The 22,691-nt window shown below is 38.1% G+C and overlaps 1 protein-coding gene across 1 annotated transcript in view; it reads right to left on the minus strand.

Annotated features, from left to right (window-relative positions):
- Nucleotides 1–19,119, minus strand: part of ptprsa (protein tyrosine phosphatase receptor type Sa) — a 216,680-nt gene extending 197,561 nt beyond the window's left edge. The window contains exon 1 of the mRNA XM_088426524.1: nucleotides 18,809–19,119. The gene's annotated coding sequence lies outside the window, so the exon portion shown is untranslated. The remainder of the gene's footprint in view (nucleotides 1–18,808) is intronic.
- Between the last annotated feature and the right edge of the window lie 3,572 nt (nucleotides 19,120–22,691).

Raw genomic sequence — 22,691 nt, forward strand, 5'->3', positions numbered from 1 at the left:
TAGGAACAGGGAAAAAAGTCATAGTAAATCACAATCACAATATTGAGGAAAATTATTCTATATGGATTTGTTGTTCTTAATCTTATCAGGCGAGTCCAAAATGTGGCTCAATCAATAGTGTCTCACTAGTTCTTTTTTAATGTCCTACAATACATACTAAAATTAACAACGGATGCTGTTCCTCTTATTTTGCTTTTTGTATTGGCAAAGCAGGAAACGATAAAAAGAAAAAGAGATTCGCTCTCATCTGTCACTTATTTGTTTTCCGCCAATCGCAAAGGATTCTGTAAGAAATATTATGGATTTGCCATTATTTGTGCCACTTTTGGGTATGTGTGAAGAGTAGGTTAGCATGGGATGTTCTTGTTTTGTTCTGAATGTCAAAGTGTACGTTTGCTGCTGCTCTGTACAGAGGCAAATCTTTTCTGGTAGGAAACAAGGCTGCAGGCCATCCAAAATATTGTTAGTTTTTAAAACCCATCTTACTAATTTACAGCATATTAAAAAAAATATATACATGTATTCTGCCATAGTTTCTTACAATGTAACCCACTCCGAATAAAGTCATCTTGCATGTTTAGTTTTTCTGTATGTATTTGGATACACCTAGTCAAGATGAAGGCATAGTTTGCAGTAGCTGGATTACAAAAATTCCTATTTACAGAAAATGAACATGGCCTTTGCCTTGATCTGCATACTGTACTGACTGTCATTGCAGTTCAAGTTATTTTACTGTTTACATTTTTTTTTAATTTTATATCTATATTTTCTCTACACTTACCTATACTATGTTGCCAAACATGTCACTTTAGGGGAGCAAAGTATTTTTGAGCTGTTTATCAGACATCTACTAAGTGCCTCATCATGAAAGGTTTATTCCCTCGCGTTGTCGTGCCAAGATCTGGCAGGCGCCATGAAGCCTTCCACTCAGTCACCAAGGTTAGGTGAATGACAACACTGCGTAACTGAGACACAAGAGGAGGGATGATAGCCTTTGAGGGAATTCACACTCCTCAGTCACGTCCATTTGTCTAGGCCTTTCTTTTGTCAGACCATTTTCTTTTGAATTCCAACATCCCAGCATTGCAAAACCACACTCAAATCTCTGCTTCATTTTTTAAAAATCGAAAATGGGAAAATGTATTTGCATTCGACATTGCTGACAGCATTAAAATTGACAGACCTTTTGGTGAGAAGCATGCCCTATATTTTTTATGTTTTTGTTAGGCTAAAAGAGTGCCTAAAAAGGCTGGTACGAAAGGAATTAAATACTAAAGTAATCATTTACTTTAGTACTTAAGTTTTGAATGACTTTAGTACTTGTGTACCTAAAATAATTGATTACTTTAGTACCTACAATAATTGAATACTTTATGACTTAATTTGTACCTGAAGTAAATAATTACCTTAGTACTTACTGTAGGTATCCAGAGTAATTGATTCCAGTACTTATTTCCTTGACCAGTGTGATGTTGATTCCTGCATGATGTTGGTAACTTTAAGGTTATTTGTTCTCAATCAAAAAAGCACACACACGTACATGTATACATACATACATACACGCACACACACACACACACACATACATATATATATATATATATATATATATATATATATATATATATATATATATATATATATATATATATATGAGAGAGAGTGAGAGAGAGAGAGAGAGAGAGAGAGAGAGAGAGAGAGAGAGAGAGAATAAGATCATGGCATAGTTAGATCATAGCATATTTAATATAACATTCATTTAAAAAATGAAAAAGGAATAATCATGTGACCGCATTAGGTTTATTCTATTGTTCAATAATCATTGTTCTATGGAACATGTTCTAACTGGTTGATCGTGAAAACAAATCACCTACATTCTTTTTTGCAATAATCACACAATAGGATAGCAATAAAATAATCAAAGTTCATTATGATGGAGCCCCACAAAAGAGTTCATGGTATTTTGATGTACTTTCTCGGCTTGTGATATGAATCCCACAAGGGAGCCACAATGAATACGCTGAGCTGCACGGCCTGTTGGGCAAGCCGGGGAAACCCCAAGGGGTCACTGGCCTGTCGATTTATTCCAGCATCTCTTTGGAAGTGAGACTGGAAGATGAGCCATCAATCAGGTTTCAATTTGTACTACATCATATTGCGAATGAGAGGGAATAAAAAAAGCAGGATGATTAATGTGCTCTAGCTCTCTCTCCTGCCACACAAGCAGATGTTTCAGTAACTATCCTATCACAAAAATGCGTATTTACACCAATATCATCAGCATATGCACTCATACAGTATCAGGAAAAAAATCCCTGCCTCTAGACTGCATTATTGTGCGCTCAGAAAACAAGGAATTGGGAGTCATTTAAACACATATATAGAGAGTGTTTTTCATTTGTTTAAATGAAGTACACTAATATTATCATTCATATTTTACACATAAACAAAAATCATTACATTCCAGCTTGTTGGACAAGCTTTGAGGATGCATTTATTTTGGGAGTACCAATGTTTTTTTATTGTCACGTTCCTGAAAATACAGACATTAGATCGAACATAATACATTGCTGAAATAATTTACAACTGGCTATTATTATTATATTTAACAATTCACATATACTAATATTAATACTAATACTAATACTCCTACTACTACTAATAATAATAATAATAATAATAATAATAATAATAATAAGAAGAAGAAGAAGAAGAAGAAGAAGAAGAAGAAGAAGAAGAAGAAGAAGAAGAAGAAGAAGAGGAAGAAGAAAGAATACATTCAAGTTGTAGTGCACTTTTCAAAGCAACTCAAACATACTTTTTACAGTTTTAGATGGGGCAAACACAACTATACAACCAAACATACATTAATCTAACAAAACAAAACTGAAAAATGTATGGCAGTGTGGAAAAGGTCTGATTGAAGGCTATTCAACTAGTTCTCTGATGTCTATCAAAATGCAGACAGTTTTTTAGTCATTCTGTTTATCAATAAGTACCCACACACTATTTTTTTGTGTTTTTTTTGTCATCCACATGATATTTCAATGCTCTTAAGTACTTTCCCGCTCTTAAGTACTTTTCATAAAGATCAAGCCCTGTGTCAAATTAAGAGCGCCTCTGATTTTTCCCTAATGGTCCAATTGCTGAATTAATACAATGTGGATATGTTCCATTGTGGCTTGAGCGGTATAGCTAAGGGCATTTAAAAGCTCCACACTCAAGTGCGTTATTTTATTTTTTTGCCAGGCCACAAAGGATGTGGGGAGCTTTTAGGCCACATGTTAATATGACCACAGGTCAATGCATTGTTGATGTACTGTCTGATTTTATGGAGCAATGATGGCAATGCGATAAAAGTTCACAGCTGTCCATACAAGTTGCAGGATGTTTTTCAACAGTCAAGTAGGAACTATAAGTAGAAATATAAATCTGTTTTGATTAAAATGAAAACAAGTGGGCAAGTAGACATTTTAATGAACCGATGCACATATGACATTTTGAAAGATGCATGGTTTAGTTTATTGACTACTCTAAAGGCAAATTAAGATCAATATCTGTTGAGTCAGTTTTTCTCAATAAGATTAAATTAAAAATCAGTTTTTCTAAATTGTTAACTTGAATAACCATCTATCGTGTCTTGATATCGGATTTGATAAGAACAAGCACGTATTGTACAATGGTAAAATTGGAAAGTATAATGTGACATCACTGCTAAAGTTTACATTCCATATAATGTAGAAAGTGTGGTATTTTTCATACAAAGAGGCACATCGGATTATAAATTGCATTATTGCACATGAAGGGAAAATAAAACTTTTCCGCAAACTTTATTCAACTTCCATTTAGCATTTATGCATAAGGTGCACCTGATAAGGCACACTCAATTTGAGAAAATTAAAGGATTTTAAGTGTGCCTGCAAAACACAGCATACGGAATGGTTCCGGCACTGTGTGAGAGCACTGACACTGAGAAAAGCCATACTTGATTACCCCGTGTCCTTCCATGATTGCTGCTCACCACTCCTTTTTCATAAAGTGAAGCACTTTTCACAAACCACCTGTCGAACCGGCACTTTGTCAGACGTGTTTTTTTTTTCCCACATTAGTCACAACTCAGTAGCTGTTTACAACAACTATCGAATGGGACAGGTCAGAAGGAGCAGCAGAAAAATATGTAGTAGTATGCCCTAGCTGGAGTGTTTTTAAGGGCCGATCTGTCTGTTACTCTGTCCCAGTCTGGGCGGGGCACCCCTGGCCCTGGGCCCCAGACTATCACTCAGGCTGATGTATAGGTCCACAGGGTACAAATGAAACCTGTCACAACAAGGGTAATGATGTCAGAGTCACTATAGCTCACCTCTGAAGGAGCAGAGGGAGAGAAACGAGTGGTTAGGAGGGTGAGAGGAGGGCTTAAGCGAGACGATCGGAAGGAAGGGAGGGAGGAAGGGATGAGCATATGGGAGGGATCAGGGGGATGAGGTGGCAGAGGGGGAGCGCAGAGAGGACAGGGGAAGGAGGAAGACAGGGACTTGTGCCAAGGGATGAGTGCCAAAAAGAGGAAGAAGCGGTGGAGGACAAAGGGGGAGTGTAACGAAGAGATGAGCAAATAAATAATTGTATGTTTGACGTGGACATCTGTACTAATATAAATATGGATCCAGCGATGAGATGAACGGCATTAAGGGCAAGTAAAGAAGGACAAGAACCCTGCCATCGGTCCGAACTAAAGTTAGATGGAACGGATGCGTACGCGTACGTTCTAACATTCTCTCCATTAGTCTCTGATGCCTCTGTGGAGTCTCTCCTACATCCTCCATTGTCATTGACATCATCCTCTCTGTCACCCCGCCCACACTGAAAGCTGTAACTTCCTGCATCCTTCCTGCTTTCTTCTCCTCGGCAATCTCTCTCCATCTCAAGATGAAGCCGCTAATGGATTGGAAGTCTTGTGCAAGAAGCAACAGTCATTTAAAGATTAATGTCAGGCCCGGTAATCTGAAGGGCAAGTCACCGCATCCTCTCTGCGCGTCCAGTGGAGGACAAGCATATGTCATCTATGAAAAGATGCCCTCGTCATTATCGGCCATTAGGCAAAGTCTCACAGATAATGACAGGTGTACGAAATAAAAGATAGACCTCTCCAGAGATCAACTTGGATGGTCTGTACAAACACGCATCCTCGCCGGTTGTTACTGCTAGACTGACTGCAGTTCAGCAACATTGTATCAATACTGAATGTCCTTCCTTGTCTTTAAAATGTGACTTTTCATAGCATCAGATGTCCACCCTGGTGTCAACATCTACAGATTACCATGAAGGTACACACGCATACAATGCAAATAGATGAATGGTGAATATTCAGATTTCTTCACTGTTTATAAGAAGGGAAAACAAGTCATTTCAGAAAAACAAAAAATACAGGGCTATGTTTGTGAAATACAGAAAATTGTCAAGCATGGAGGTGCGATAGGCAGAGCTACTTAAGTATGTATATCTTCATGGACCATAAATGTGGAGCCACAGTGTGCCGAACAAACGCATGGGAATGAAGGAATACTAATTGCTGGAAAAGATTCCCTCATCATGTAACATGAGAACATATTTAATAAGGTGCAGGGAAACTGCATTTACATGCATCACTAGGTGCCAGCAATAAAGTTTAAATGAATTCAGCAGTGTGTGAACGATAGCTTCTGTGATGTGAGGTAGGTGAAGCTTTAATGCTACTATACTTTTTTTTTTTTTTTCCTGGGAGGGGAAGTAAAAGGCATTTAGTCATTTAAGTGGAAAAAGCATCAGGCAAGCAATTGAAATAGCAGCTATTAGAGCAAAGGGCACTGTTTGAGGGATTATGGTATGACGGAAGTCCATGTGTTAAAAAACAGGCTGACAAGGTGGTTACTTTTTCAAATCTGGTTAAACCTTTACAGTATGTCTGTCCGTATTGAATTTTAGTGAACCCGTTTTGAGTCTTAAAATGTTAAAGTCACTTGAATTTCGAGAAACTGCTTGAATTCTGTTGAGCACGTTTTATTTTTAATACAAAAAGGTTTCTTCAGCCCTGACTGTGTAGTACAATGTGCATACAAGTGGGACTTGCACCTCGAGGCTGGTAGCATTTTTCAAAAAACAATTTGACAAGTTGCTGCCAGGTATATAGAAACCAATATTGTAAGGGTTGAACAATAGCTGCCTTTACTTAAAAGTTAAATAAGTAGGACAGAGTTGCAAGGTTGATGATAGGAGGATCGTATAGACATTTTCTGTTGAGAGATGACTGCTGAAATGTGTATATTTTTACACAGTCAAAACAATTCCTGTGTCCAGAATCTAGCAAATAATCGTCAACACTATCCTCTTGAGCAAATGACATTGTACAGTATGTTTGGCACTAAAATGATAGGTGTAGGTGCAACTTCCATGGACAACTAGGTCAGAGGATTTCCAGACAGTACATGAGAAGCTTTTAAAAACAAGGAAGTTCAGTTGACTTTGGATTTACATGTAATTTTATGTGAATTTGATGATTCTTCTTATTCTAATTTTAGCATGATTTTATTCAGAGGGAATTGGCCCTAAAGCCTTTTGAACAAGTTTTGCAATCTTGCACATATGCTTGTATCTACAAATGCAATATGTGTTCGTGATATGAAGGTGGATTGAAAGTGTAGTGGTCCAATACACCAACATCAGTGCAAACAAAGCTGCATCAGTTCATGACTAGCTCCCCATTGCTCAGACATTGAAGAGCTTCGTTGCTGGACCCAAGCCCAGATAAATGGGGACATTGCATCACGGAGGACATTCAGCATCATTTTGAGCTATAAAATGTTCATTTTTTTTCTTCAACACCTTATTTTAATCCAGTGGTTTCACTGTTTTTTTTTTTTAATTGATATTAGTCAGTGTGGTCCCAATATGACTGAACAATCTGGCACAACGCTCAAAAAGATTACATGATGATGTCTGATAAGCCACACTCCTCACAGTGATTCAATCGACTCCTGATCTGCAGCAAAGACTTAAAAAATACACAGTATGTATAAGTTTATCAGTGCAAAATTTGTAATAGGTCAAAAACATATTTTAAAGGTAATATTTTAAGGTAATTGGTAGGGGACATACTCTACAGCTGAATGTGATTACACTTTTGATTTCTTGAGGAACTGTTTACAAAAAAACAGATTTTCAAAAAACTGAATGTTTAATGTTCATTATTTTTTAAATGAATTAATTTGAGACAATAATGTGCTACTCATAAAATAAACACTGGAATTATTGATACATCGTAATTCATGTCGTAATTCCAGTGTATGACTGATAGAGAATGAAATACTTTCTTTTTCTAAACTATTGTAAATAGTAAGTGCTAACAATGTTGGGAAGAATGTCAAACTGTTTAATTTGACATGGAGAATCAAAAATAAATCTTCAATACTGGTTCTCTTAATGACATTAGTAAACACACATATGCACACAATTTGAAATACTGTAGTTTTTGATTAATTGGATAATCAATTAGTTATTGATTAACCAAGTGATTTTGACAGCACTACTTGTTTTAAATCATGTCCACTCAATATTTACAAAGCACAAAAAGTTTTAGAGATGCTAAAACATTTTTTGTCAAATACTGGAAATGTCATGCCTGTCCTAAACAAAAACCAAAATATGTGAAACAGCCAATTTTTTATTTTTATTTTTAACCATTACTGTGCTTTTCGGGAGACCTGGAAAAGCACGAAAAGCAAACAATTTCATGAAAATAACAACCCTAATCCTAAATCCCCTTTTATGTTGTTGCCATTATTATTTATCTTGTGATTTAACAAGTCAGTGACTTGGCCAGGGAAAAACAATGAAAACTATCACGGGGGAATAAGAAAAGAAGCCGACGTGAAGCTAAAGGAGAGATAACGGTCAAGGGATTTAAGTGAAAGGATTTAAGGCAGAGCTCAGGATGAAACAAGAAATGCAAGGGAATGACGGACAAAGGCTAAGGAGGAAAAATTTACTTAATTGACATGAAATGGGGATGGGCAGACAGCCAGAGGTCCCCCCTCCCCCTCCTTCACATCACTTAAACCAGAAGTTAAAGGTTTACAAGAGAAGGAAACCTTAGATGCATTAGTCAGTGGCAGAAGGGCTGACAGATCCGCTCACCTTGTCCGTCTGCTGTCTGTCTTCTTGAGTGTTCAGCCTGGCTGCTGCCCACCGACGACTTATTTTAATTTACAAACAGTGAACACAGAAAACAGTGACCTATCTCATTTTACTTACTTACACACATTCTATGAAGGTTTGAATGGAGTGTATGCGTGGTGACGGGGATAAATCAAAGTGACGAACAGGGCAGCTTTGAAAAATCGGCAGCCTTATTTGGGGTTCACCAGAGGTCTGACTGATTTATTGAGCAGGAAGTGATGGAAGGGAGAGTTCTCCTTTTTCCATTCAGACAAAATGGAGCCCAGTGGGGGGAAAAAAAAAGAAATCTATGCCTTTTCTTCTTCTGTGACTTTGAAGTTTCAAAGTAGTAAAAGTGGAATATAATCATGTGGGAGAGAAGTCAAAATGATGTGACAGAACGCAAGAAAGGGGTGGTCACTGGAGTTATTGGCTGAGTCTTTCAAGAAGAAACTGAAGGTCGGTACAAGGACAAGCAATCCGTATAAAGACCATTCTCACTTTTTCCAATAATATATCTGACGTCATTGTGGTACAGCAAGGGTCATGGTGTCTTGGACAGTCTTTATCCAAATGTTCTATGTCAAAGCAAGAAAACATTACTGAGGTAGATGGTGTTAAATGTTAAATCACTGCAGGTCTCTTCCTCAGAAATGATTCCTTATCATATACAATTATTACAACGCAAAGTTGCTTTTCAACCTTTCCCAAGGCCGAGAACTTCACCTCCATCACAATCCGGCACGGCAACTGTACAGCACAAGAGAGGAAGGCTCTCCAGCGTGTGATCAGGACCTCACAGCGCATCTGTGGAGCAGCCTTCTCCTCACTGACATTTACCACACCAGGGTTCTACGGAGGACACAAAACCTCATCAGGGACAACACAACCTGTTTGAACTGCTGCCATCAGGCAGATGCCACGGGAGCCTGAGGGCCAGGACTGCCAGGTTGGCAAACAGCTTCTACCCACAGGCCATCCGGATTCGAAACAAATCCCTAACACACTAATCTGCCTCATCACCGGCCATTTTACCGCGTGCACACATGGATCTTACAAACCTTGCACAGTGCAGGAAAGCCGCTAAATTCATAATATTTTGCACTCATATGCAAAATATCGTCGTCATATGTCCACTCCATCTACTTTTTTCATCTACATTTATTAGTGGTTTACTATTACTGCCCTAATTGCTATATGACTTTTTTTTTTCGTTTTTTTGTTTTATTGCCTACTTTATTATTTGCTTGATTATGGAATGTAGTCTGCTCGGGGAAGTGAACAGAATAAGGATTTTTAAGGATGTTTGAAAAAGGAACCCAATTATTATGTGTAGGACTTTACAAACATTCATTACTTGTGTCTTCCAAAACTAAATTTCACGCAAGAAGTTGAAGTGACTAAAATGAAAAAAAGAGGCTAGGAGAGAGAGAGGGGAGGGGGGGGGGCACAACAAGAGTAACAAGCGTGAGAAAGGAGCGAGAAGGCTGATGGAGAATAAGAAGCAGATAAGTTCACCTCTCATTAGCCGGCCTGCCACACACTAGACCGCATGCAATGCGGAGTCCAACAACGTGAATTAAACAAAGAGCCAACTACCTCAGAGAAAAGCAGCCCTGCCAGCACTTAGCCAGGCATCATAAACAACCAGCTCCCATTTGTCACTGACTCTTCACCCAGGCAAAGTGACAGCACAAATAAATTAAATAGCCTTCTTCCTTCCAGCATTCTCCTCCTGCCACCACAGCTGGTTTGAGGTAAAATGTAAACTAGTTTACGGTGAATCTGCAAAAAACAAAAGCAAACTCCAGGACACAGACAAACCGCATCTTTTTAGTTTTGTTGTCTTCCTTTAGTAATGACAAGGACCAGGCTGGGATTCTATGACTTCAGTCAAATATAAACAAACAAGTAACTCTGACAAATAAAATATAATCATTCCAGCACGACATGTATTGCATGACAATATGTGTCTAAAAGAAGCAAACTGAGTCAATACATATACCGACAAAATGTTCATTGCAGATTTTACATACTACTGTATGTAGGACTTGTGTTATACAACAGAAACAATGGAATGTGTCCAAAGGGTGTCTCTGCACCACTTCTGTTGGAGATCCAATTGCAACAGTAATGCTATGAAATAAGAAAACGACAAGTGTGTAAATATGCAAACACAGTACAATCACAGCCCTAAGAATAAACAAAAAAGGCAGTGTATTGATTTCCAAAGCGCAACGCCACCTCCTTTTCAGCTACTCTATATCAGGTATTACTAAACTGAGAGTCTAAGCCGAATTTAACGTGAATATGAATTTTGCTGTTTTTATTTTGCCTATGTTTTTTTTTTTTAATTGTTTTTAGGTGTACAACACAATAACATAATATAATGATATGAAAGGGTTTTGTTCCCTGCCTCACTTGACCATCATCCCACCACCTTTTTAATCATTACTGTAATAGTAGTAAACACCCCCATTAGTAGCAGGGATTTTGCATCCCCCCCTGCCATTGAAACCTGCTTTTGATCTAGCCTCTGGAGACAACACAGGTTTGTTAATCAAGCCTAGGCAAAACAATTACTAGAAACCAATAATCAATGACAGTGGACAAACAATAAATTCTTAGTGTAGCTATTCCAGAAAACAACAAGTGGCGAGAAACAAAGCCATACTAATTAAACAAAAATTTTCTGGTACACCATCAACAGCTAATAGTTATGCTGCTACACCATTTAGCTCATCTGATTAAACCCCTATGGTCTTTATAATGCTCTCACTGGACTTTTACTAAATGAACAGCGCACTTTATTTTCCTTTAATTCTGATTTCTATTTTCTGAAATAAATGACGTTTATAATGACAGTTAAATTGAAATATTATCCTGTAGTATTCATATATTATTATTATTATTATTATTATTATTATTATTATTATTATTATTATTATAGGGTTGAGTAAAAAGTCAACCAAGTCAACGATACAAATAGTTCAACTATGAATATGTTTGGAATTTTTCTATTCAGTCTTTTCTTGGCTTTAAAATATTATATATATGTTGATTTTAAAATGACTTGATAGTGACAGCCGACAATATTAGTATGTTTCGAGGTTTCAACAATGTTACCAACAAAATCATTTTATTTTGTATTCCAGGCTGTAATTTCAGTCCTAAGTTTGGACACTATTTTTTTATTCAATAAGAGGAATCTATCCAATAGTATCAGAAACCAGCTCCTGTAAAAAAAAAAAAAAAAAGGAATTTTGACTAATAGTGTTTCATTTTGAGTTAGACAAACATATAAGCTCCTGTAAAAAAAAAAAAAAGAAAGGTCATGAAAGGGTTAAAGAAACACACATCCAGTAATAAAGTGTATTGTTAAAAGTCACTTAGCTGTACAGTAAAACCTGTAGTCATCTCCACTTGATCAGATATTTGTATCTTTGAGTGGGTGACGAGTGGAAGCTCAAGAAGGTGTTGGGAATTAACGAACGACACAAACTGAGCTCAGTGATGAACACCAGGGGAAATCAGGTAAAGCATATCTGTCTGGTTTTATGAGAGCTGTGTGCACATTTTCTAACAGCAGGATAAAGAAACCCTAGCAAGTATTTTATCATATGTAGAGCAGCTCTGATTGAACAGCCTTGGTATGTGGCCCAAAATGGTACCACACAAAGCGGTATGGGTAAAAAAATTGAATTGAACTTCCAAATGAGATTATTTCCGTTCCCCCCTTGGAACAGGTACAGTAAATTTCCTTTCAAGACAACATCATTACAAAGCCTTAGCACAGCAGAAGAGCCAAGATGAGCCTACAAGCAGCCAAGCTGAGACATCTTCACTTAGCACCAAAGCAAATGTAACTGATGTGATCAATAGTTGTTCATGACTTGCTTTCAAAAAGTCCCATCCCGCAATCCTCTTCCTAGATGTATATCGCTGCCTCATTTCCAGTCATCCCTTCTCCTCTCTCATCTATAATTCTAGCCTCCTCGACATGCCATTTCACTTCCCTTTAGACTCCAACGCCCCTCAATGTAGCCGCTATCGCTGTTTTCTTTTATTACACATTCAGATGTTATTTTTCCTGCTTTCATCTTTGATGTTCTTCCTCCCTTACTTTCGCAGGTCCTCGATGCAGTATCATATCTTTCTGTTTTGAAATTGCTGTATTGGAGAATACATCCATACTCATTAGTAAACTGCTACCTTATTGGCCAGTGGATGCAATATGTAACCCTCACTCAACCAGGAAGCACTCTGTAGCACTCTTCTTGTGCTAGGAGGGAACCCTCGTGACTTTTCAAGAACACCTCTACCAGCATCTTGTCATACATGTCTTTTTCTGCCTCCTCTGCTTTCCTGCAAACCACTGTTCACAGGTTTGTTAGAGCACATTGTTGCATCTCAACGGAAGCTTGCACAGCATTCTGCCATTAATAATTGAAGAGGCCCCACATGGCCAAGGCACACTCAGTCTAAATGGATTGTTCTGGGAGAGATCAATGCAAGCCTAGGAGGGTTTTATTAGGCCCTGCAGAAGGAACGTACAAGGACATCATCAACGCTTGCGTATATCTGTCTTAATTGCGCCTTGATATTGCATAACACCTCCTCCTTCCCCTCACCCTCAAACACACACCCACAACCGGGATTATATTCCCTGACTGACGTCTTACAGTACAAATTGAATTAAACATAAATGATTCTCCAGCTGTATGAATCATTCATTGTTTGTGATGTCTTTGACTATGATGCAGGCTAAACAGGACAAGACAATGTTTTGTCTTTCCTGCTTGTTGTTGGAGGCATCATCCTCGCCAACCTGGCAGGACACATCCGGCCAAAAAAATTCAAGGGGAGTCCTAAGCAAAGGATAAGAGAAAGAGGGAATGTGAAATGCTACTGTGACCTTCAAGACTTAAAACCCATGGGGTGGCTGATGGCTACACATGCAAATAACCCGCAGCAGGAATCTCAGCTGAGGACATTTACATCTTTCTCCCACATGGAGGTTTTTTTTTTTTCAATTGTATGCTCTTCACAAAGCAAAAATACGTGATTTGCTGTTTGAACTCATACGAGATAGGGTCAAATTCCAAATGATGCATTCCAGAGTGCATTTTAGTTTGACGTGCATCTTGCTATTCACATCCATTTATGTCCAGCACATATAAACGATAAATGAAACCATTTTTATTGAATCGTTGTGTAGGCAATCGGCTGATCTACGATTTATTCTTACGCAGAGTGAGGATTTACTTTCCCTTGAGAAACTCAAAGCTGTCAACCTTGGGTAGTCAACAGATAGATGATTGACAATAAATGTGTATTTGATAACAGTCAAAGGCTATAATGTACATTTCTGGTTCTGAACTGATAGCTTTCCTTCACATGATACAGAACACGGTGTGCCATTGGTGACGCCGAAAAACAAGCATATGACAAAAGGCTGTTTCAAAATGTTTTGACATGGACAGTGTGATAACTGATTTTTTTTTCCACGGCATAATAAAGCATAATGAGTGCGTTGAGATATTACCCTTGACTTCTATAACCAGCCAATACATATTGCTACCCTTGACTATAACCACCAACAACATACTGTCTTTCAACAAAACATAATATACTAGCAACTATTGTACAGGTCTATATCGAGCTTTAGAAACCATGTAAGCAGTAACCTTTGCGGCCTAGAACATTGCACTAACATTTCAAGCCACATAGAAACAGATGCATCCACACACACACACACTTTTATATATATATATATATATATATATTATATATATATTATATATATAAAGCAATAAAAAAAGCTTTTATTTGTATTAGAAGTCCTTATACTGAAAAATTCCCCTTATTCATTGAATGCTCGTCGTAGTTGAATATAGTGTATGTACATATACACATATACAGCGCATACATATACACAAATAAATGTATCTCTCTGTGCGTGCATGGAAGTAAAATACCAAGTTTCAACTTGAATGTATAGTTGTGTATTGTCATAACAATCAACTTCATAAAACAAAGCTAGGGTTTATAGTTATTGTTCCTTTCCAGGAAATGCATCATGTGCTCTCTCTTCTTGACATCTAAGCATGTTCCAGGCAAGTGTGTACACATCAAATCCATTAAAGTGTCAGGCTTTCCAGTGATCTTGAACCAGATCAGTGTTCATGGAGAAGGTTGTGAATAGTGCAGTTTGTGGCCTCATTCTGTTCGTCAAGACCTCTCTCAAGTAGTTATGTTGGAGTAATTCGAAATGACAAATCGTTCAAAGAGGACAAGGACAATTTCTTTTGGCTCATTTTAAAATATTGCTGGAAAAATTTGCAGATGGACTTGAGGACCAAATGCTTCCTGACAAGCTTTACTTGAGAATATGGCATATTTGGACATGGAAGGACAGAATGCTATCAAAATGTTTTATCACATAATATAACTGATTTTTACTTGAGAATTTATGTAATATTTAACTAAAACTAAGTCGCCACAAGAGTTCCTTCCTGCATTTTTTCAGACCAGCAAGGACCTTTAACTGTGTTTATTTACCCTGACTGTAATATGGGCTAAAACAAATAGCCTTTGTATGTTGACAGATGGCTGAAATGGTGAAAAGCAAGGTTTGGATAAAATAGGAAATTCAGAGACTGACATTGTTTGGCTCCCATTTTCCAGCTGTGCCAAAGGCAGGAAAAAAAAATAAATAATGGGAAATAATAACGTGCTGTTCACCTGGAGGTGACGACTAACAAGCTTGTAGATCTCTCCTAGTACACCGTAAACATTGACAAAGCTCTGTGGCCATAAACAAACCTTTTCTTCTTTCTGTGTGGTCTTCTAGATTTTGACATTAGGGTCTTCATAACTGTTTCCAGCAAGCACTATCATTCAATACAATGAACATGCATTTCTGCTGTACGTCCTTTCTTGGTACAATTCTGTACCACTGTTTGGATCGCTTACTTAATGCAAAATCCATGGTTGTCCATTTATTGGTAAAGGGAATTGTCAAAGTGTGTTATAATGACATGTTACATTTACTTATATTACATTTAATATGGTACAGATCATTTAGAGACTTTTATTCCCAGTTTTAAATGCATTTGAATCTCATTGTCATTACCATAAATGTGCCATTGCCTCCAAAAAATAAATCTCCAATAAAAGATCATTTGATACATATCTACGTATGTATATTTCAATAGGATCTAGGTATATTTCAAGATGGGACACTTTGATTCGGTTCTAGTGAAACTTAGATATTTTGAAGCAAAAAAAAAAAAAAAAAAAACAAAACAAAGCAAAAAAAAAAAAAAAAAACAAAGCAAAAAAAAAAAAAAAACGCTTCTACGCTTCCCTTAGCTTCATAAAAGCTAATACTTGTACAATGGTAAAACAAACCGGAACAGAACAGTTTGATGGAAGTGTGTCTTAAACAGTTTTTGTTTTAAAGCGGTTCTTTGCTTGATTCGGTTTATTTGGTTCTGTGTCATTTTGTTTGTATGTTTTCTTTGCTTGGATCTCAGCATCTTTATCTCTGCTTCCTCCAAGTATGAAGATGCTGAGGGTCTCTTTGTGAGTGACCAAGCTGGATAGGGTTAGGAAGGAATACATCAAAGGAACAGCGCATGTTAGAGTTTTTGGAGATAAAATCATAGAGGCCAGACCGAGATGGATCGGAAATGTCTGGAGAAAAATACTGACTATATGGATAAAAGCATGCTGAATTTTGAATTGCCAGGCCAGGAGGTCAAAGAGGAAGACCAAAGAGGAGGTTTATAAATGTAGTGAAAGAGGATTCACTACCAGGGAAGATCGTTGGAGTAAGACAAGAGGATGCATGAGACAGGCTAAGATAGAGGAAATTGCTTCGCTGTGGCGACCCCTGAAGGGAAAAGTCGGAAGGAGAAGACTACCATAAGAAAATAAAGGAACTGTGGAGCAATCCACAAGGGTAGCAACCTGCTACCAGCAGATATAAAAAACACCATCACAACTCCTTTCTCAAAAACTTTAATTTTTTCCAGTGTTGGGGGGGGCAACTACTAATTCACCAACTGCAGGATGTTCAACATTATTGATGTTATTCTGTGAATGTAGCTAGCTCAGCAACTTCCACCCTGGCCTCCAACGAAAACATAAAACCAGCTTTGCCATACCTCTCCGAATTGTTTCCATTTCAATTTATAGCGTAAAGACAAAAACAAAAAAATGGAATGACCACACATTCGGACTGCTCTATAATAACACCGCAGAGCATGACATATAGTTCATATTGTAGACGCAATAACGCTACATGTGTGTGCGTGCATGCTCTACTATGCCTGACATTGTGTGTGAGGCATTTTTAACAGTCGTGGCCTCCACCATGGCCCCAAAACAATCTTGACTGTCCAGCGTTTGACAGGTGAGCATGATTGAGGTGCATTACAGCGGGAGAAAACAACGGATACTTGAGCATGCGCTCCAATCACCCATCTCATACATAGAGAGTGGCTGCTTGATTGATGGCAAGTCAAGAATTGTGAACGGTGGAAACATGCTTGGTTTCAACCAGCTTGGAAAATGTCACCCCAAACTATGGCTGCACCAAGAAGCCACACAACTAAAAGCCAAAGGTTCTGAATAAAAACTACCTTCGGATCCGAGAGAAGAAAGACATTTCAAAAGTATATAACCAACATAACGCCAGGAGAGGAAACGCTTCATAAAACATATCCACTCCATTAAGTCTGCAAGGACACTAATGGCTGTCCGTCCACAGGCTTCTCTGCGAAGGCAGCAGTGATGGACTCCCTCCTGTCGTGGTGATCATTGTCTGGCACCACGTCTTAATAGCAACAAGAGGACTTAAGTAGACATATCCCTGGTTGAGCGATCGCCAGAATTATAATTCAAACTGAGGCTATAACATCAAACAAATCATAGTTTAAAAATCCCGGTGGCGCTTGTGCGCATTACAACATGCATCACAAAGAAAAACCAGAGGGAGGGCATCTCATGGTGTGTAAACGCCATCTCATGCATTACATCATCACTTGCCCACATTTTAATGACTTCGCTGCAGGAGGCCAAACTTTTTGGTGTAATTGAAAGTGAAATATGGAGAAGCAAAAAAAAAAAAAAAACTCAAGCAGCGTATGATTGGTTGCCAGAATAAATCTGAGGTGGCATAAGTCAGAATATAGAATGTATTAGAAAGGGCTGGACTATTTCCAGGAAGGTTGGGCGCAGGCGGGCAGGGAGTGAGCATACTAATCCACTGGTGGATGTTGTATGCCTTGCTTGGATGCCTCCTCCTGGGCACCATAGCAATGAGATGTTTCTGGTGGGACGCCTTGTGTGGGGGAATTAAGAAATTTTCACGAGACAGAGCGTAACCAAAAATTGTAACACACAGCAACAACATAAATTTGATTACATTACATTGCGCTGCAAGCCTGTGAGCCATTCCCAGGCACTGTAAAAAGCTTTAACCGAATTACTGCAGCTCCAGAGGAGAAAAAAATAAATAAATAAAGCCATTTTCTTTTTAACAACAGGGGTGGCGGCAAGATATTGTTCTTTGGGTTTTATGAGCTTTGCAGGCACTCATTGTTATAACAGAATAACATGAAGAAAGGTGTGATTATTATACGATCTTTTTTTGTTTAAGAATAATGATGAAGTGCCCTCTATTTTACCTTTTTTTTAATATATATATAATCATGAGTGGAGGTAAAAATGTATGATTATGAACACAATAAATTGTCATTGCAATATCAAACAGTAGATTTCTTCATGTGCTTCAAAATACATCATTCATCATTCATGTGTCAAGAAGTGCAACAAAGGGCATCTGCACGGCATCATCCCTCATTTGAAATAGACCCAGAAAGGAACCCAAGTTCTTTTACACAGCTCGGTGCACCTTTTTATTTTTTGAGGTCTGGGATGTACACCTCACAGTCGCTTAAGTCCAACATATGTCCACCTGAGGCTCCTCTTATACAGACATTGAAGGTGAAGGAAGTAGTAAGATCCAAAGAAAGATTGTTGGGAAAGCGAATCAGTGGAATTAATTGATTAGAAATCGTTATCTGCGTTTCTGTTTTCAAATCCCTTTATTAACACCTCTTCACTTTATACATCCATCTATGCTCAAGTAAGTCATAAATACTGTATGCTTCATATTCAGAAAAGCGGAGGAAGGGGGGGGGGGGGTCTTGAATATTCGTTACTTTTTTTCTTTTATTTATTTATTTTTTGTGGTAGGGAGCAGCCGAGAAGGTGAAAGAATCTTTTTCGGACCGCGTCCGCGGGGGTTTGCTTCCTTCCCGTATTTGGACACCTGCAGAATTATCGCGATGTTGGGGACACATGACTATCCGTTTAAAATAATATCACAAATGACCGCCCGCAAAACGTTCGAATCCCTTTCAACTCCCATGCGTATGCGCTACGAGTGCGGGATTTCGATATTAACTTACGGCTTGCGCTCTGCAAAAGCAAATGGGCACATGCCTTAGTGGTCAAATTTGCGTGAGAAAGAAAAATCGGACTCCCCGACCGAGATTACAAATCCATAAACGTGGGTGCAAAAGTGTGCACAGCGTGCCAGCATCCTTACCTTTAATAGCCTCTGAGTTCCTTTCTGTTTCTGGCGTATGAGCCGTCACATCTTCATGTTTAAAACAAGCAGTATTCCCCGAGTTTTTTTTTCTTTTCTTATTCTTTCATGCGTCTAAAAGTGTGCGTCCCAGCGACAGGTCCTGTGTGTTCACCAGTTCCTCTAGCGGGATTAAATCAATAGGTTAAGTATATTTAGCTCAATATCTACTTCAGATCCAGCCCAGCGCAGGTTGTTTAGAACGCGCGTTTGCGTTCGCCAGGAGTCGCTCCCTCAGCACCAGCCGCCGTGCGCACTTGGAGAAACCACAAGCGAGCCCGAGCACCGACTGAGGGAATGATGTCATGCGTACCGCCCTCCCTCCCCAGCCTCCTTTCCTCACATACAAGCCGCTGTCTCCCTTTCATACACACTTCTTCCTTTGGCGTGCTTTTATTCAATTAATCCAAAGGAGAAAAAAAATAACAGAGATAAGAGATAAATACGGTCCTGAAAACGCTTATTGTGCAACCGTTTTGATGAACAAAATGCTTTGTAAAACAAATCGAATGTGTCATTAGTTTTCAAAACGGCCACAGTGCTTGAAACCAACCCGAGCACACGCGCGTGCACGCTGGCGCCTTTTTTTTCTCTCCCTCTCTCTCTCAGCGCTCAATTTGACGAGATGAAGTCACGCCGTTCCTCACGTCTCGCTGGTGGAGGTGTGGTCCGGTAAAGCATTGCCAAACCTCTCTTAGCAATGTCGACTCGAGGGGTGTGGCATGGGGTGGGAGGACGGTGTGCCAGCACTGCAGACTACTTTTACCCTCCTCCTTCGATGCAGCGGGGGCAGTTTACGAATAAAGATGGCCAGAGAACAGCAAGGTTCATGATCAATATCACGCTCCATTACACTGTAAAGACATCGCGATTAAACCAGCGCATGTGTTAAAGTGCAGCTGTGCGAAAAATGTATTGGCTCATGCAATGTTGCTAAAGAGTTCTGGATTGACATTAAAAAAAGAAGAAATTCACAGTCCAATAAAAATAAATAAAAACGCCCAAAAAAGTACAAGGCTAAAGACAATTGTGATCCGTTATTTCTGTACCCACAAATAATTCTTTCAAAAGGGAGCGAAGGTAAAGTGCTATAATTATGTGTTTTTTTTCCGTATGCCTGCGGGAGCTTTAGGGACATTACGGTAAATGCAGTACCTCCTGCTGTCCGTAGCTATAACAGACATGGTGACCTCTGGGGGAGTGCCAACCCCCCATGTAATATAGTTTAATGATAACTAGATCTAGATTACTGGATTATATTTAAATCATACTACCTGTCTTTAAGAACACATTTGCAATTTTTTTTAAATTTATAATAATTGTATTTGTTTATTTTCTTGAAAAACGGTCTAAATTTTGCCCAGTGTCCCTTTAAGTACAGTTGACCCCTGCCAGACGACATTAATCCGTTCCTTAGTTGGAATCATAAGGCGAAATCGTCGTATGGCGGGCTATAGAAACCTGTAGTAATTAGCCAATGCGTGCAAAACCCCAGGTAAAACCGTCAACATTTTATACATATTAAAAATTAGCAACAAAATAGTATAGTATACTACTTATATATAATACATATGTATATAATTAAATAACATTATACATTAAAAATATATTAAGGAAAAATGAAAAATGAATGTGATTTACCTTTGGAGTGATGTGACTTATGCTAGCGAGGGTAACCATGCACATGTGCATGCCTTATTCGTAGTTGATTATCTTCGGCTTCATTTCCAAAGTCATCACCTTCTTACATCTCCCTTTAACATCACTCACAATCTTGGCACCCATGGCTAACCAATTCAAGTTTGAATTCAGCACTAAAATGCAAAATAAACACAATATGTAAAACAAAGTGTTCTGTCTGACCAATGGCTAATCCACAATGTAAGAACCTCTTTATATTTTGTATAATGATTTTATATTACAAATTTTGCAAAAACCTCTTCTCGTGGACCCGTTTTTGTGGAATCTGTCTTCTCATTTACACAGCTCAAGAAAAATCCATGATTTTCAGACAGCCTAAAATTTCAGTGGCACCTCCTTGTTGTTTGCACAAGTACTGCAACACGCAGTCTTAAAAGAAAAAAGAAAAAACAATACTTTTCTACAAATGAGCAGATAAAGCCCTGTCAAAAACTTCCAGTGACCGAAAGAGATTGTTTTGGCATGATTTGATGTATAAATCTGTACACTATACCAATGTTCATTTCTTTCTTTGCTATTTCAACTCAGTGACCAAAGTGTTTAGCACAAACACACATACATAGTCTCCGAAAGAAGTGAGCGTAATCTAAGAAAACAACATTGGGTTTCAGTGGCATTTAATGTGATATAACGTGATTGGCTGGCAAACAGTCCACGTTGTATCATGCCCGCCAGCTGGGATGTCACCTGCAGCCCTAATGAGGACATGCAATATGGAAAAAGAACGGCTGGATAATGTCATGCTTTGAGCACATTCAACAGAGCATCCAAAAATAAAATTAAAAAAAAAAAAATCTTCCTGATATGTAATTTAGATTTCTCTCAAGATGTGAGGTATTTTCTGGACCTTGACTATGGTGCAGGAACACCAAAAAATTAAAGCAAAAATACTGCAAGGGTGTTAAATCAATCGACTTGAAAGCTGCTTTCTTAATCTTTTTCTTTTTTTAAGTGCTTTTCCATCCACTTTGGCGCAGCTATTTGGCCACAGGGACAAGCTGTCATGTAGCCCGTTGCAAGGCTTTGTCAATCCATGCCTACACTAATGCACAGACATGTTTTGAGGCACTTAACTCTCAGGATGATGACAATGTTCTTGAAAAGTAAACACACGTTTCCCCTTCTGGATATTCTGCTATTCTTCTGACCAACCTTGCAATCTATATTTGATGTTCTTGCTCATTTGTATTCATGGTACGTGGGATATTCACATGTTCACATCTGCGAGCACCTTTGAACGTTTGACCTGTACATCTTTGATCTGCAGCTTTTCACGGATTAGAAGGTTAAAAAAAAAAGAAAACACAAGGATTCAGAATTCATCTTGTGATGACTATGGTCGTAATTCTACATAAAAAAAATTAAGTAGCATTATGAAATCATGCTTGGTTATTCAAGGAAAATGATGCTGATGATTTTGTTTTGAATTTTTTTTTAAACAAACATGACAGTAAAGTCAAGAGGTAAATTAACAAAACGAAACAAACAAAAAAAAAACAACAACAGTAAAATGGGGTGTCCAGCTAAAGTTGTAGTGGACTTTTTCTTATTTGAACAGGACCACTAAAATTTAGTTATGTCACTTGTTGAAATAAGTACTCAAATGATAATTTTTGTAAAAAAATAGATTGGAAAAAATATCTTTCGAAAACTAATTTCTACAAAGCTCATAAGACAGTTATCTCAGTAAAATTTTGAACTTGAAGTTGAATCACCAAACTATAAATATATAGTGTTTTGTGTAAAATACAACTGTTGAGAACAACTACCATATCTCAGTCTTGGCTTTTTTTTTTCTTGTCACAAAACTTTTAAGTTGAACAGGGTGTTTTGCTCTGAGATGATACACAAAGATGTACAACTAATGCAGTGTTTTGAATTTGTCTTAGAAAAGAATAGAAAATCTGTCTTGGCAATAGAAAATAGAAATCTATATCCTGCACAACCTAACCTAAACTACCCAATGATCACAATTATGCACACACACCTTGACGCCAAAGTTCTTCATTAATACATTACTATAAATAATCAGGTACTACAGAGATTGATTTGATTGAAACTGATCAAAAACATTTCTAGTAAATTTCACCAGCTTGCTTCAGTGTTACATCACTACCAGCCACAGGTGAATCGCAGAAACATT

Source organism: Hippichthys cyanospilos, chromosome 10 (genome assembly GCF_059441005.1).
Source record: "Hippichthys cyanospilos isolate Australia breed blue-spotted pipefish chromosome 10, RoL_Hcya_1.0, whole genome shotgun sequence".
Lineage (NCBI taxonomy): Eukaryota > Metazoa > Chordata > Actinopteri > Syngnathiformes > Syngnathidae > Hippichthys > Hippichthys cyanospilos.